We start from the raw sequence: 15,224 nt of genomic DNA, 5'->3' as shown, positions 1-15,224 counted from the left end.
CTCAAACCTGGACCATTTCTACCTCAGCCACTGACCCAATCTGTCATGTTGAGTTGTGCTCATAGGAAAAGGAAGGAGAGATGTGAGCGTATTCTTTCTCTCTGAGAACCTGTCTATAGATTCAATTACATATCTATCTATCTATAAATATAATGAATACTACATGTATACAGTATTTACTCTTCCTTCTCTTTTGCTATATGTGTAATTGGCTTCCCTCTCTTTTACCCAAAACTAATAGTATCTGGTATTTTGTTTTTGTTTTTGTGTTTTGTCTGAGAGGGAGTCTGGTTCTGTCACCAGGCTGGAGTGCAGTGGTGCAATCTCGGCTCACTGCAACCTCTGCCTCCCAGATTCAAGTGATTCTCCTACCTCAGCCTCCTGAGCAGCTGGGACTACAGGTGTGCGCCACCACACCCGGCTAATTTTTGTGTTTTTAGTAGAAACAGGGTTTCACTATGTTGGCCAGGATGGTCTCGATCTCCTGACCTTGTGATCCACCCACCTCAGACTCCCAAAGTGCTGGGATTACAGGCGTGAGCCACCACACCCTGCCGTATCTGGTGTTTAAACATATTTCTTCCTTCACCTAACCTGTAGGACAGCACGAAAGTAGTGACTGCTCCATGTTCTCCAAATCGTGTTGCTGAATTTCAAGTTTCACAATATTTAGGGATAGTGGTCTCTCTTTTCTTTTTTTTCAGTGGCTGGGAACCTCATATATTCGCTCTTGTGTTTTTGGCTAGCCTGTGGATTAGGATGAAGGCCAGATAAATCAGCAGTTTGTAGATAGGGTGATCATTCTGATCACCAGGGAAGTCTCAAAAGTACAAATTCCTGAATCTACTTCCAGACAGCCTTATTTACCTTACAGATCTAATGTAGAAATCAGGATTCTGTATTTCTGATAAAACTTCCAAGATTATTTTTGATTCTCTCACAGGTTGGAACCACTGTGGTGGACCTCCTTTTGGAAACCAGGAGACTGTTGGATGCTAATGACTTCTTCTCTAGGTTTTTCTCTGATTTAAAAATCTTTGACATTTGGCATGGTATCTGGGTGGTGTCTACATATTGATAGCTACTAGGTAGGGACAAAGTAGGGGCCTAGTAAATATTTTGATTGGTTTTTAGAACATGTGACATATTTGTCTTACCACAATAGTAATCAGTCATTAAGACCTTGTCTTTGAACTTTATGTTGGTTAAAGACATGATAGGATTTTCTATAAATTCAACAATTTGAAAAAATGAACACTAAGGCTTATATTACTTTCTTTCCCTCCCTTCCTTCCTTCCTTCCTTCCTCCCTCCCTTCCTTCCCCCTCCCTCCCTCTTTCTTCCTTCCCTTCCCTTCCCTTTCCTTTCCTTTCCTTTCCTCTCCTCTCCTTTCCTTTCTTTTCCTCTCCTCTCCTCTCCTCTCCTCTCCTCTCCTCTTCTTTCCTCTCCTCTCCTGTATTATTTTTCCTTTTTTTTAGAGATGGGGCCTCACTATGTTGCCCAGGCTGGATTCAAACTCCTGGGCTCAAGTGAACCTCCTGCCTCAGCCTCCTGAATATATTATTATTATTGTTTTTTTACACAATATTATAGACACCATTGGGTGAACTAACCTCTTGAATGGGGAAAGAAACTTTAATTTTTTTTAAATTTTTAATTTTTGTTGGCACATAGTTGGTGCATATATTGGGTATATGAGATATTTTGATACAGGCATACAATGTATAATAAGCACAATAGGGTAAATGGGGTATCCATCACCTCAAGCACTTATCCTTTCTTTGAGAGAAACACTCTTAGGATCCTTGCACATGTAGTCATGGCAAGATTTTGTTATATTTTAGAATTCCAGACAATATGAAGTCTAGCCCAAGTCTACACAGCTAAAGATCTTAAACTGAAAGTTCAGGACATGCGGACAACAAAACATGGTTGCTAAAATGAAGGAGGCATAAATAAATGCACATCATCAAAGTAAGTGGGCATAAATAGAATAGTAAGGAAAATGTTAAATAGAGTGAGTTGTATAAATGGAAAATGGGAACTTACATGGAGAAAAACAGAAGAGGGAAATGACATGGAAGTGCTTTGTTTCTCTCCAAAATTATACAAATGTGATTCCAGGCGTTGTGATGAGGAGCCAGGAGGAAAGAATAAACAAGAAATTATAGGCACATAGCAAAGAAGAGTGGTTAGCATATAGGACTTAGGCAATGTAGTGCAGTATTATGGGAGCTGAGAAATCTAAGGAAGAATAATTATTGCTCAGCTGGGACGGTACTTTCCTCCTTGTTGGATTCCTGGATATAAAGCCCAAAGAGTGCACAACTTTTCTGAGAAGTTTCACTTAGTTTTCATCAGTGTTCTCCATTATCTGATTAAATGATAAATCTGCTTCCATTTAATTATATGTATTCAATGCTTGCTAGGTAGGAGTTACACAGGATAGGTGTCTAGAATTTAAAGCAGGGATATTTGTTTGTTTGTTTGTTTTCCTGAGGTAAACTTAGAAAGAAAAGCAGAAGCAAAAATAAAGGTAAAGAGATTAAAAAAGAGAGACATTGAGGCTGGGTGTGGTGGCTCATGCCTGTAATCCCAGCACTTTGGGAAGCTGAGGCCAGTGTATTGCTTGAGCCCAGGAGTTAGAGACCAGCATGGGCAATGTGGCTAAACCCTATCTCTACAAAAATACAAAAAATCAGCCGGGCATGCTGGCACGTGCCTATAGTCCCAGCTACCCTGAAGGCTGAGGTGGGAGGGTCGTTTGCGCCTGGGGTGGGGATGGAGGTATTGGGGGAGTTGTGTGGAGAGGGGTTGGAGGAGGTTGCAGTGAGCCAAGCCTGAACTCCAGCCTGGGTGACAGAGCCAGACACTGTCTCAAAACAAACAAACAAACAAACCCCCCTAAAACAAAAGGACATTAGGCATTTAAAAGTGTGCCTTATTGTAATAAAAACAATAGCTCAGACCCACCTCTAGCTATTTGAATCTATCTCTAAATCTTTAAAATGGACTTTTTTTTTTTTTCACCTGTAGTAATTCCCCTGTGATTTTTAGTTTTCTTTGGTTTCTAGATGATAGATACACCAGATTCCTCATAACTTATACTCTGGCAATAGGACCATTAGGATTCTGAAAGTATTTCTTCCTGTTTTGACTTACTAGGCGTTCACATCAAATACTGTGACATACCTCAGAATCTCTCTCTCTGCGGCCAGGAATAGAACAGTCTAATACATAGCACTTCCTTCCCTCTTGCCTATCCCCTCCCCCTCATACACCTGTACCCCATGATTCCTCCTTTCATGGCAGAACTGTGACTGTAAAGTTGTGTTATTCTTCCAGCAGTGAGCTTCAACAGAAAGGACAGAGCTTCTAAAGGAATGAATTTGTATCTGGTTGCCAGGACCTCCAATGATCTGAGTGTGGTTTTGCTGTCATCAAGAAGCCCCTTTTTTCTCTCTTCCATTAGACTAAATACAAATCTTTGGAATTCTTGCTAATGTTAAAGTAAGAGTTTCCTAGACTTCAGAGTTTAAGTGTAGTCTCATAGGACTTCAGACCTTTTATTATTTTATTCCCCTGGCCTTTTCTTATGGCTATGAATAGAGGAAGTTGGAATGTATCTTTTGTGATTTGCTCTCTTACCTTCTAATTTGAAGAGCTTCTCAATAAGCTAGAATTGTTCCAACTCCAAGCTTCTGCAAAATAAAATTGTTTGTAATCATATACACTTTTGCATTGTTGGCACATGTGCTTGGCTACTTTTTTAATATGAAGTACTTTTGGGTACCTTTCGAAGAAGAGGATAATTCAACAATTTATTTAAGAGTTGACTCCTCTGGAGCTTTAATAGCATATCAGTTTCTTAGGAAGGCTAGCTGCTGTAAAGTTAATGTGTGATGACCACATTCCCTGGTTGGGGGTAAATGAGTGCTGTGGGCATTTTTTGCTTTAAGTGACTTGATTGGGTACCATCTTTTATGGCACCTGGGAAGTCAATTAATAGAGAAAGTGAGTTATTAATCTTTTCTCAGCTGTGCAAGAAAAAGAGTCAAAACATAATGGGTACATTCTTCTAAGTGTGAAAAATTACCCACTTTGTCTATTTCATATTTCTTAAATTCCAAAATTAATGACTTTTCTGGAAAAATGCATGTATCTCTGTGGACACAGTTTATGAATGCAAGGGGGCATTGCTGGAGAGTTGAAAGGAGGACTTCTGGGTAGGAGAAAAAAACATGTACACCTTGAAATGTACATTTTTCATACTTTCACATGATTAGTTTTTCAGAAGGACTATTGTGGAGATAAGCTGCTTTTCTAAAAGCAGCTACATTTAGCTGATGCTAAAATAGGGGTGATAGGTAATGGTTTTGATTTTAAGTCACTCGTAGGTTATTTTGCTGGGCTTTTGGCAATTCTACTTTTGGTTGATAAAACCACATCTCAGATTTAGGTTCTTATGCAACTGCTGGAATACTAAGACATTGTAGATATAGACTCCCTGCTGACTTCCTACTGACAGGACACCTGATTGGTGACCTGTACTTCTTACTGTTCCACACATTTGTATCTTTCTCATACTGCTTGCTCTGCTAGGAACACTCTCACCACCTTTACCTGGGAAACCTTGTTCATTCTTTAAGAATCAGCTCAGTCACCATCTCCTCCTGGAAAATCATGACTGAGGCTCCAGATTGAGTTCAGTGCACTTCTGTTATAATCTGGCTCATCCCCTTATGGAATTTGACTAGAATTGTAATAATCTGTCCCTGTGTCCATCTTTACTATTAGAATATTAATTTTTCTAGGCAATATGCCTTACGTTGCCCTAGAAAGACTGCTAGGATATTCTAACACTCATCACAGTGCCCAAAAATGTTTTTTGAGTTCAACGAAGACCATGATTAAAATGGAATTATGAAGGTCTGCATTCAGATTCCTTGGTGGCAGTCTGCCTAGGAGGCACGGGGTAGATGAGGGGAGTCTGTTCCCAGGCGAGTTGTTGGCTGCTTTTGCATGAAGTAAGATCAAGTAAGATCAGAGTAGTTGTCATTTGACAAATTCCTTTCAAGCAATTGCTTCCATGTGTCAGAAATGGTTACAACAACAATTTTAACCATTATGCATTAATGATAATGCATTAACAATAATGCTTATAGCATTTGATTTCCTATAAAGTATTTTTCAAATACTTGTTATATCACTTGATCCTAACAATGACATTGAGAAACAAGGATTCCTTTTTATTACATTTTACAGGTGAGAAAACTGATCCTGGAATGGATTCATTCATTCAACAAAATTTTGAGTGTATACTATGAGCTAGGCTCTGAGGCACAGGAAAGTAAATAAGACAGATATGGTCCCAATCTGCACAGAGCTTACATTTTAATGGGAAAGACAGACCTTAAAAATTAATTACACAATTAATTGTTTAATTACAGCCCTGATTAGTGCTGTGAAGAATTAAGTACGTGTTTGTACGCATAAAAGGGAGAACATGAGACCAGTGGAGCAGATCTTGTATGAAGAGTTAGAAAAATAACTTGTATAAGGGACGGGTATGTTGAAATAAAGGAAGGGGCAGGAGTTATCTGGGGAAGGGAAATGAGGAATCAGGGCATGGAAAGGAGATTTACACCTTTGAGCAGCTAAAAGGAAAAGTGTGGGGAACCTGGGAGAGTGGGAGGAAACAGAGCAGGTGATAGGCAGATGAAAAAAAAATTCAGTGGGTTTTGTTAGTAAGAAGCACATGAAGACTGTTAGGTTTGTCTTTTACTGCAACTTCAAGCAATGGCTTTGGGGGAAAATGACTTGACATAAAAAGAGGAGAAGTGAGTTGGCCAGAAAAGTAACCACAGAGCCTGAGATAATGCAAAGCACCAAACGTTTTCAGATCTTAGAAGCCTTTTAACACATTTAAAGATGTTTATTTACATCCCTACTCCATGGTGATGAAAGCTGACCATGAGCTGGGTCATCTCAGTTTTCTTTCCTATTGAGTTTCATTGTGGGGTGTTCAGTCCAAGTTTTCCCAGGTCTTGTTGTAGCCGGTAAAAAACTATGAACATTCTCAGCCTCATTTTAACTAAATTAACTAGACTTACAACCTCAGTGTCAGCGAACAATGAAAGCTTACCACTGAACATATGAAACAAAAATGAAATTAGCCAGCGGTAGGAAACTACAAACAGCTGAGGCATTCAATTGTTAGCCATTTGAAGGATTAACTTGTAAACCATGTAGAGCTCCCTTGGTAATTTAACTAGTTGGACACTCAAGGGTATATAAAAACACACTTTAAAGTAGAAATGTATTTCTTCACCTATAAAATAGAGATTTACTGGCAGGGTGTGATATTATTAATACTGGATTTCCTTGCCTTGGCCCGTGAACTTAATCATATTTTCCTTTGCTTTCCTTGCTTGCAGTCTTGCAACTAGGTTTCAAAACAGATACCATAGAACCAACTACATCCCCAGTCAGGTATGAGGACATAACTGTCTAGGGGGACTGCTGAAGAATTGTCTAAAAATCTCTGCTTATTTCTCTGGAATTCTACTCTTGCCCTGTGCTATTGTTTTCCACACTCCAGATTTACACAGCTCATTGAATATTCAACCAGGCTTAAAGATTTTATTTGATGGTTATTTCAATAATAATTATGGAGGCTGCCAAACTCTCCTTACCCTGTTAAAAAAACAAACAAAAAATAAACCTGCCATCATAACAATAAAATCTCACCAGTAAGATGTTTTCACGATATCTTAAAATTCAGTTTGGTGTTTCTTGCAGGATTGGTAGACCTGTTCTGAATTTACAGCCGAAGAAACTCAATTAGTGGCCATTACTATCAATTATTTTTGTACATTTCAACAGCGTTTGTTGAGAACCCAGAAGCTTTTTTAAAAAGAATGTTGGCAACTTGTATTTTAATATTTCATTAAAACAAGTCCACTAGTTCACCTATGTAAGTGTTTATTCAATTGGAGGCTAATTGAATAATTAGGATTGATGAATTTTATATGGAGTTTTTCTTTTTTTAAACCCAGGTTAGAAGGCAACTGGAAGAGGCTATTTTCTGACTGTTTCCTATTATCAGAATCTCTCTCTATGTATCTGTATCTATAATTTTCCCCATCCCCAAATCGTTTTCAGGAAAGAGCCACAAACTGGCATGTTTCTTTTCTTTCTTTATTTAAAGAGGCCGAAGTGAAAGGGGGAAAAAAAAGAGTGGAATCACCAAGAAAACCCCAAACAAATAAAGTGCAAACACAGAGTGACAAGCACACTCAGACTCTGGATTGGTTATGGATGAGACGACAAGTATATGATGAAATTAATGACCCTCTGTCAACTTTTTAGATCTCACTTTTAAAGAGAATGGACCAAAAATCAATAGCCCCCAAACCACCAGTACTCCAGTGAACCAGTCTTTCATTTATCTTGCTGTTGGCACTCAGATAGAAATGCAGCCAAGCACAGCACAGAGCCTTCACTGGGAGTCATCATCACAGGCAATGTTGGAGCACCCCAGTTAAGGGTCAAAGGTGTGTACCAAGGCTTCTTTGAGAAGGACCCGCTTCTAAATACCAATATCAGTATTCACTTTATTCAGCTGAAGTCCATTTGGCATATGTATATCCAGTGTTTGGGTTTTGAGAGGCTGCCTGTTGGACTGATGGATTCCTAGCCCAGCAATAGTAACGGATGGCCAGGGATTGTACTCACTCTGGTTTTATACCTTGATTCTTCAAATGTTATATCTTAAGTGTTCAGATGGCAACGAAATACAACTTTAGAATCAAAGTAAAGTTGACATACAAGTTTTAAAGATGTGAGTTTGTAAGGACATGTGATTTTTACACCATGACTGCATCATGGTTCCTAAGTAGCATAGTGTTTGAAGAACTCTTGTTAGAAAAGGATCAGGTAAAATGTAGAGTTTATATTCAGAATATTATGAGCTAAAGCCCAGAAGATCTGTAACTGAGCAAAAGAAGAAAACATTTAAAACACCAGATGAGTTGTAATTGAGCTTGTAATTTTTATGGGTATTCTTAGAAGTAATCACTTATCTCCAAGACTGAATTTTCTAGAAATAAAATTGGTTAGTATATCATGAGGATTTTCTTACAGTGAGAAAGTCATATTAAAATGTGAAAGATAAATTAATCTATACGAAGTGTTCAGTAGCTCTGTTAACAGCTGAGGCCAAAGTGAAATGAAATGATGTCATTATGTGAAAATGGATGTCAACACATACCGAAAAAGTCAGTGTAAAATGAGAGAGATCACGTTTTGATGATAATCTAAGACAGGCAAAGTGTTGGCCATTTATCTGGCTTTGTCCAAATGGAATTTAATCAATGGCTGCCTTTAAGGTTTTCATTTTATTTTATTTTATTTATATAATGAATACTTATAGAGCACTTACTATGTGCCAGCCACTATTCTGAGCACTTTATGCATAATAGCCTATTAAATAACAATATTAGGAAACAGATATTATTATCCCGGTTTTACAAATGTGGAAAAAGCACAGAGAGATTAAGTAACTTGCCCAAGGGCACACGGCTAATTAGTGACAAAGCTGAGATTAAAACCCAGGCAGTTCAGCCCCAGAATTCATGCTCTTAACCTTTAAACAAGGCTGTCTTAAGAATGAAGAACTTAAAACATCAGAGGGAACTTAAATAAAGTACAAATAATTAGGTAAAACAGCTTAAATTGAGAAATTTGTTAGTAATAAGAATTTTGTTTTTATTCTGATTCTAATATAAGTATTCATTGTAAGATTTTTAAAAGAAAAAATTCTTCCACATAAAAAAGAGGTGAATTGAGGAAACATTTTCAACATTTTAAATATTAAATATATTTGGCTTGATATTTGGAGCCTGACACAGTGACAGTAAGGAGAGAAAATCAGTAAACACTTTAAAAATTTACTATTTAATGTTTAATTTAATTTCTTTGTAGAAGAAAGAAAATTTGAATTTTGTATTCTCAACATAGACAAAGATTTGATGATTATGACCATGAACAATGGTGGAGTTGCTCTTCTTCTCACCTGAATTGGGATAGCTGTATACAGAGGGAAGTTATAATATATTATAAATTGATATAGAAGAAAAATACCATTTAAGGGGATACATATGTCCATAAAGCTCAATAGATTTAAATGAATAATATACAGTAATCCATCAGTTTCCTGAACAATTTTCCCCAACTTTCCCCATGTAAAGCCCTCCTAATTTGCTTATTCTAATCCAGTGAGAATTAGAAAAAGCAGGTAGAATGAGAGTGAATAAAAGTAATAAGCAATGAATGAGGGTCCATGGTGCTTTTCAAAAACTAGAGTGTGTGAGATTTACATGGCGAGACATCCTGATGGACAACAAGGAAGGTTTTTGGATAGTGTTTTGAGATTTTCTTTTGTTTCCAATCCAACAAAGAATCTTGCTGTTACGAAAATGATCACAGAGATATGCTTTACATTTAAATGCACATGACAAGTGTAACTACATTTTTACATTCCAAAATTTAACAGACAACTGTTTTGAAATGCTTTCGAAACAAAAATTTTCCGTGTCTCAATTGCTTTGGAAATGTTAGCAAAACTCCAAATGTAAATCTTTAATATGGCCATAGGCAAGAATCCTCACACAAATGTCGTCTCAGGTGATAATAGGAATAGCATCATTACCTTGGATGTCCTGGCTCTGACATCCATTGTGCTGTTGTTCTCAAGGGTTCTTTGGCCGGTGAGGTGGGCATGTGAGTCTTCTCTTCTGCCTGGTTTCCACTCTGTGGGTGTCTCTCAGCAAGCTTTGCAGAAACTTCACAGATTAAGGAGGAACCTTCATTAGTCAAGGGCATATATCCCTTGCAGAAAAACAGGTGAATTAAAAAAAATTTTTTTGCAGTCATACTTTTAGTTCTCCTAACAAAATTATATTTGATAAAAATATGATAGGCATCTGCACTTGGTATCTGACACCATGACAGTGAAGATGCAAATTACCATTTAAGAGGAAACAAAGGCCATCTTATTGCACTCTCCCAACTACTCCCAAATCCAATGGCCATTGGAGAAATGAAAAAAATTAAACGTATAACTTGATACATGTAAATATTTAAGGTTTCACTATCAAAGTAGAACGAGTTGCACAGAATTTCTCATATGGTCAAATCTTCTAAATGGAAAGTTCAAATATATTTGAGGATGACCTTAGAGTTTAAAATATAATAATTTTCTTATTTTTATTCTGTTTCCACTCATACTGATTGAAGCTCATCTATCTGGAGGCAGAATCCACCTCCATTGTTCATTTTATCCTTTAAGTAGAGATGACACTCAGCTGCTTAAATATTGCTTAACACTTTTAGCAAAACCAGATGCCAAGCTCCATTTTGTACACTTTTTTTCAGTTGAAATAACTAACTTAACCATTACAAATTAGTCTTTAAAACAAACCATCTGAACAACAAACTAAGTATGCCTAGGGAACAGATGGAGTTTTTATGTTTTCACATGAGCATCAAGCTAATATCTGTGCAAGATGAATGATGCCATATAGGAATCTCTGCTTAATCCTTCCATTTCCCAGTGGGGTGGTTTCTTTTTTAATGCCCGGTGCCTGGGAAAGGGAGTCCATTTCCTTAACTTGCATTGTAAAATTACATGTGTGTGTTATTTTGTATGCTCACAGACATATAAATGTGTGCCCACATTGTCCATGAAATATCTTGAACTGAGCATTTGTCCAAGTGCTTCATTAGCTTAAATGATGAAAATGAGTTTTTATGCTTGCCATCAGGAAAACCTTTTGTCCTATTGAACTGGGCTTTGAAAAACAGTTTATATCTCAGCTTCTTATTTGGTAAATAAAAATTAGTCTTTATGTTTCTCACATGAGGTTGTTCTTTAAAATTTGCATTTTTACGAAGTTTCATGAACAAATAATTTAGACACAAGAAAATTTTGTTTTTAAGAAATTTTCAAAATAATTATTCTGTAAATCCTAGAATATAGACTATATTTGCCTTTGGCATATACATTTACAAATAAAGACTACAGCATTCATTAATGGCAACAATATTACCTGTTGAGTTTGAAAGAAAAAACCCCAAGCCCCTATCCAAGACTGTTTCCAGTTTTTCGTAAGGATGTTTTCCAGTGTGATACAGATATGTAAATTTAACAGCATAAGAATTTCAAGTCTTCATTTTTTTCCATTAAGCTAAATAGAAAATTAACTGATTTGAGTGCTACCATATGAATTCAAGAAACACATATGGGACATCTAATTTTTGCCAGGAATGTAGTATACACTAAAGATTAATGTTGTAAAAGCAAAACTTCTCACTCCTTGCTCTCAGGGAGCTCCTAATCTAGAACGTTGTTGTCTTCTTTTTTCTCTCCTGCCTGCTGGCAAAGATGGGAAAGAGCCCTAAGTAAAAACATCTGGCTGTCTGACATTAAGCCCATCATTCAGCATGTGTGCAATTTTCTCATCAACAGCTTAGTCTTTTGGTGTAAGAATAATATTACATCTATATAATGCTTGAACTCTGGCATGTTGAGCTGTTACCTTTGATTGAAAGTATAGGCTTTCCCTGCTGTCTGCTGGGGCTACCTTCACTGGCTAGAGGATTGAGTTGTTGGTAGAATTTGTCTCTCACTGGATCTCTAGGTTCATGGAAAATCCGCTGAGAGGTGTCTAAAATTTACACTTTAGAATGCCACCAGGATTTGGCGATTGAGAGCCCAGTTACATGCTCTGATAGTGAATTTGGAAAGGGATAACAAAGTTGTATAACAAAGATGAAGTAAGAAGGTAGCTCTTCTACAAAAATGTCAGCCTATTATTTTTTGGTGACTAAATGTAGACTTAAAAGGCATGGCATGAAACCATCTCACCAGGGTTCCTACTGCTCCCATTGGTCTGTAAGATCCATGGAATTGGCTGAAGCCTTTGATTTCCCATAAGATGCCTTAAATCATGCTTTCTATAAAGGTTAAAGAACTACTTTATCAGCTAGGTGTTTTGCTACTGCTACTTTTGCACACACAGGCAGCTGTGATTAACTTATATGCTTCTATAACTTATCACTTCCAAAAATTTATTTTTTCAAAAATGGAGAGCAATAGTTTGTGTTGTTCTATTGTTGTTTTTTTAGACCTGTGTGAGCTGGTTCAGAATTCCTGGGAAATGTGATACAGTGGGAACCAAGAAGCCTGGGTCTTTTCATTGCTATTTATTGGCTAAATGACCTTCACCAAATCTCTGAAAACTTAAATTTTTCATATTTGAAAAATAAAGATTCTGTATAAGCGGAGGCACAGATTTCCTTGCAGTCCTAAAATTCCAGAGTTCTTCAAAACTTTGCCATGATGTCAGCTTCCTCTGGGCAATAACACTAGCCCGGTGTTTGCTGACATCTTTTTTATGTAAAAATGTCTTTCTGTTTGAACATCCATCTGCACCATGGTTTCTGTCCCAGATGATGAGTCAGATAAGACCACAGCTTCAATCATTTAGAAGTTGATCATTTTACAGCTAATCTTTCAACTGTATATTGAAATAGATACAGTTGAATCTATTATATATGTTATATAATAGATGAAGTAGGAAAATAAGAGAGTTGGGTGGGGCAAGTGGAAGATTCAACCCTAGCAGAACTGAACTGTTGTGTCCAGTATCAATACGCCCTGTTCTTGGGAGAAGATCCTTGGTACAACTGCTTGTCTGTTTTAGAAAAAAAAAGAAAACATTGGTTTTCTCTAGGAGCTGGTGTTTAAGGCTGCAGGTTTACTGGCTGAGAAGGAAGAGGAAGGCAAGGAGGGCGCCAAATAAAAGATAAGGATTATTTTCCAAAAAGGTCCTGGCCAACTGATACCTGAATCTGGAACATGATCTCCCATATATCTTGGACTTTCCCGTAAATTAATTGGTTCCCCTTTGTGGATGTTTCTGGCCCTTTTCTTATTTAATCCTTGTGTGGCACCATGCTTTGCTATCACACTGCCATTTCCTCTTTGCACTCTTGACAAAACCTGAGTCTATGGAACCTGTAATGGACGGGGCTAATGGGGGCCTAGTTGGTACTTGTCCAATTTCTTGCAAGGAGACTGAATCCACTCTCAGTGAGATTTGCTCTGAAGGGCAGAAGCCAAGTCTTGCCATGTAAAATAATAAATGTGTTTCAGATAACATATTCTTGTACTTTTTCCCTAGAATAATTAGAACATTCATACAAATAGATTTAGTCTCCTTGAAATGCATTTAATTGCCTCTGTTATAAATGACTTGTAAACACGTCCATGCCATCTAATCTTTCTGATTCTCAGTTTGTAAAATGAGGGTGCTGAACTCTATGATCTCTAAGGTCTTTTCCAACTCTAAATTCTATGACCCGATACTTCTATTGTTTAGACAAAAAATAGGTCTGTTCTGAAATGTTCTGTAAGTTAGGCAGCAATCCAAACTGACTTTTTAAGAATTCACATAAGAAAAAAAAATATTCTCACATAGAGTTCTATAGGATGAAGAGAGGGCCCATTCACTATTTGTTTGCTCTCTGTGGGAAAGCTATTCTTTTTTTTCCTCTTTGAACAATATAAGGAAACAACTTATCTTTTACAATTTTTGGATTCAGTTCATGGAGGGTGTCAGTATTGTCTAGTGTTCCCAATGGGGACGTGGGAGTCTGAGATCCCAGGCCTGGTTCCCAGCTTTTCTGCTCCTTTTGTGACCTTCAGAAGCCACAAAGCAACTCTCAAGACTCAGTTTATCTGCCTGAGAAATTGGGCTCTTACTTCCTTACCACAGGGAAAACCTATTCTTAAACATTTTGGAAAAGGATTACAGCAGCCTAAAGAGTTAAGAAGACTAACTTTAGTCTTTCGGGGTGTATACTAATGCCAGTCTCGGGTGCTTCTCCACTGCCTAGCACCAGATGCTTTTGCACAAGTAGTATAGGGTAGAGCATCACAGGCCTAATTCAGAAACTATAAGAATCCAACAAAATGGGCCTGGCTTGAATTGCAGGTGACCCTTAGTACACCTGAAACAGGTTTGCTATGTAAAGTATTAGTAAATCAAGTTGAAAGATAAGAAAATGTAGGATTTGGATCAGGGGACAGGTTGAGGGGGAAGGGGGAATACAAGCCTGACGATTTTGTTGGAAGCATCTACTTCTATATAAACAGTTATCATTTAAATTAAAAGGAATCTTAGCTACAGCTTAGGCTGAGCAAATTGTCCTGCATTACTGCAGATATTTTCAGTAATAATTGAAAACTAAAAGCAAGCTTCCTATATTACCCGGTCAACTTTTCAGGTAAAAACACTTAGTAAAGTGTAAAGAAAGTGTGACAAACTTAATACTGTTTTAGTGATTTCTCCAAATTAACATGAACCAGTGAAGTTTTACTATTGTCAGAAGCTTGAAACAACCCAGATGTTCCTAAAAATCTCATGTATGGAGTGGGTAAATAATATTGCTTATAGTTTCATAGTAACTGCTTGATTCAGAAATAGTCAGGTTGTAAATTTCAAATCAATCCCTAGAACCTCACTGCACAAAACACCAGGTCGAGAAAATAATTAAGTTTGAGGTTTACGGTTTAGGATCCAACTATAACATCAGATCAGCTTTTGTGAATAAGAGTACTATTTGATCAGGATTACATCAGTAAGCATGAAATGAGCACTTGGATTTCCCAAGCACATGTGAAAATGGGAAACGCTCTAAAACAACCTTCCCAATACAGGTAGAAATAGCCATTTTGGATATGTACTCCTTCGGCTTTTGTGTAAGGGAATCGAGTCATCATTCAGACATGTTTAAATGCTGCGCTTGAACTGCTTTTTTGCAAGGCGTGAACATGCTGGAGCTGCACCATGATTCATCATATTAAACTTCATTTGGTAGAAACATTACAAGGGAATAGGTTCTCTGTTTCCTAGGAAGTGCCTCTGCTCTACATTACTTCCTGATCGCCCTGCTCGCCACTGCCCCTTTATTTCTTTGTAGCCTGTACCCTTAGTCCAGTGTGCGGCTACATTTGGACCAGATGCCCCCATCCTGTGAAAAATTTAGATGGCTATAGCAGTAATCAAAAATACCAATAAAGTGTCACCAGTCCTCGCTGGTGATGTGGGATGGCGGGTGAGTGAGATATAAAAATGAATCATGAGGCAAGACATGAT

The 15,224-nt window shown here is 37.5% G+C and overlaps 1 protein-coding gene and 1 long non-coding RNA gene across 13 annotated transcripts in view; one reads left to right on the top strand and one right to left on the bottom strand.

The window, feature by feature from the left end:
* Positions 1–15,224, top strand: part of MECOM (MDS1 and EVI1 complex locus) — a 581,780-nt gene that overhangs the window by 188,036 nt on the left and 378,520 nt on the right. The gene's annotated exons all lie outside the window — the stretch shown is intronic.
* LOC129033641 (uncharacterized) overlaps positions 1–15,224 on the bottom strand; it is a 28,999-nt gene that overhangs the window by 2,999 nt on the left and 10,776 nt on the right. The window contains exons 2-4 of the long non-coding RNA XR_008501635.1: positions 9,713–9,891; positions 6,751–6,817; positions 3,649–3,701 (exon numbers count right to left, since the gene is read on the bottom strand). This is a non-coding gene — a long non-coding RNA (uncharacterized LOC129033641). The remainder of the gene's footprint in view (positions 1–3,648; positions 3,702–6,750; positions 6,818–9,712; positions 9,892–15,224) is intronic.

This window comes from Pongo pygmaeus, chromosome 2 (genome assembly GCF_028885625.2).
Source record: "Pongo pygmaeus isolate AG05252 chromosome 2, NHGRI_mPonPyg2-v2.0_pri, whole genome shotgun sequence".
Lineage (NCBI taxonomy): Eukaryota > Metazoa > Chordata > Mammalia > Primates > Hominidae > Pongo > Pongo pygmaeus.
This window is presented reverse-complemented; position numbering and strand designations above follow the sequence as displayed.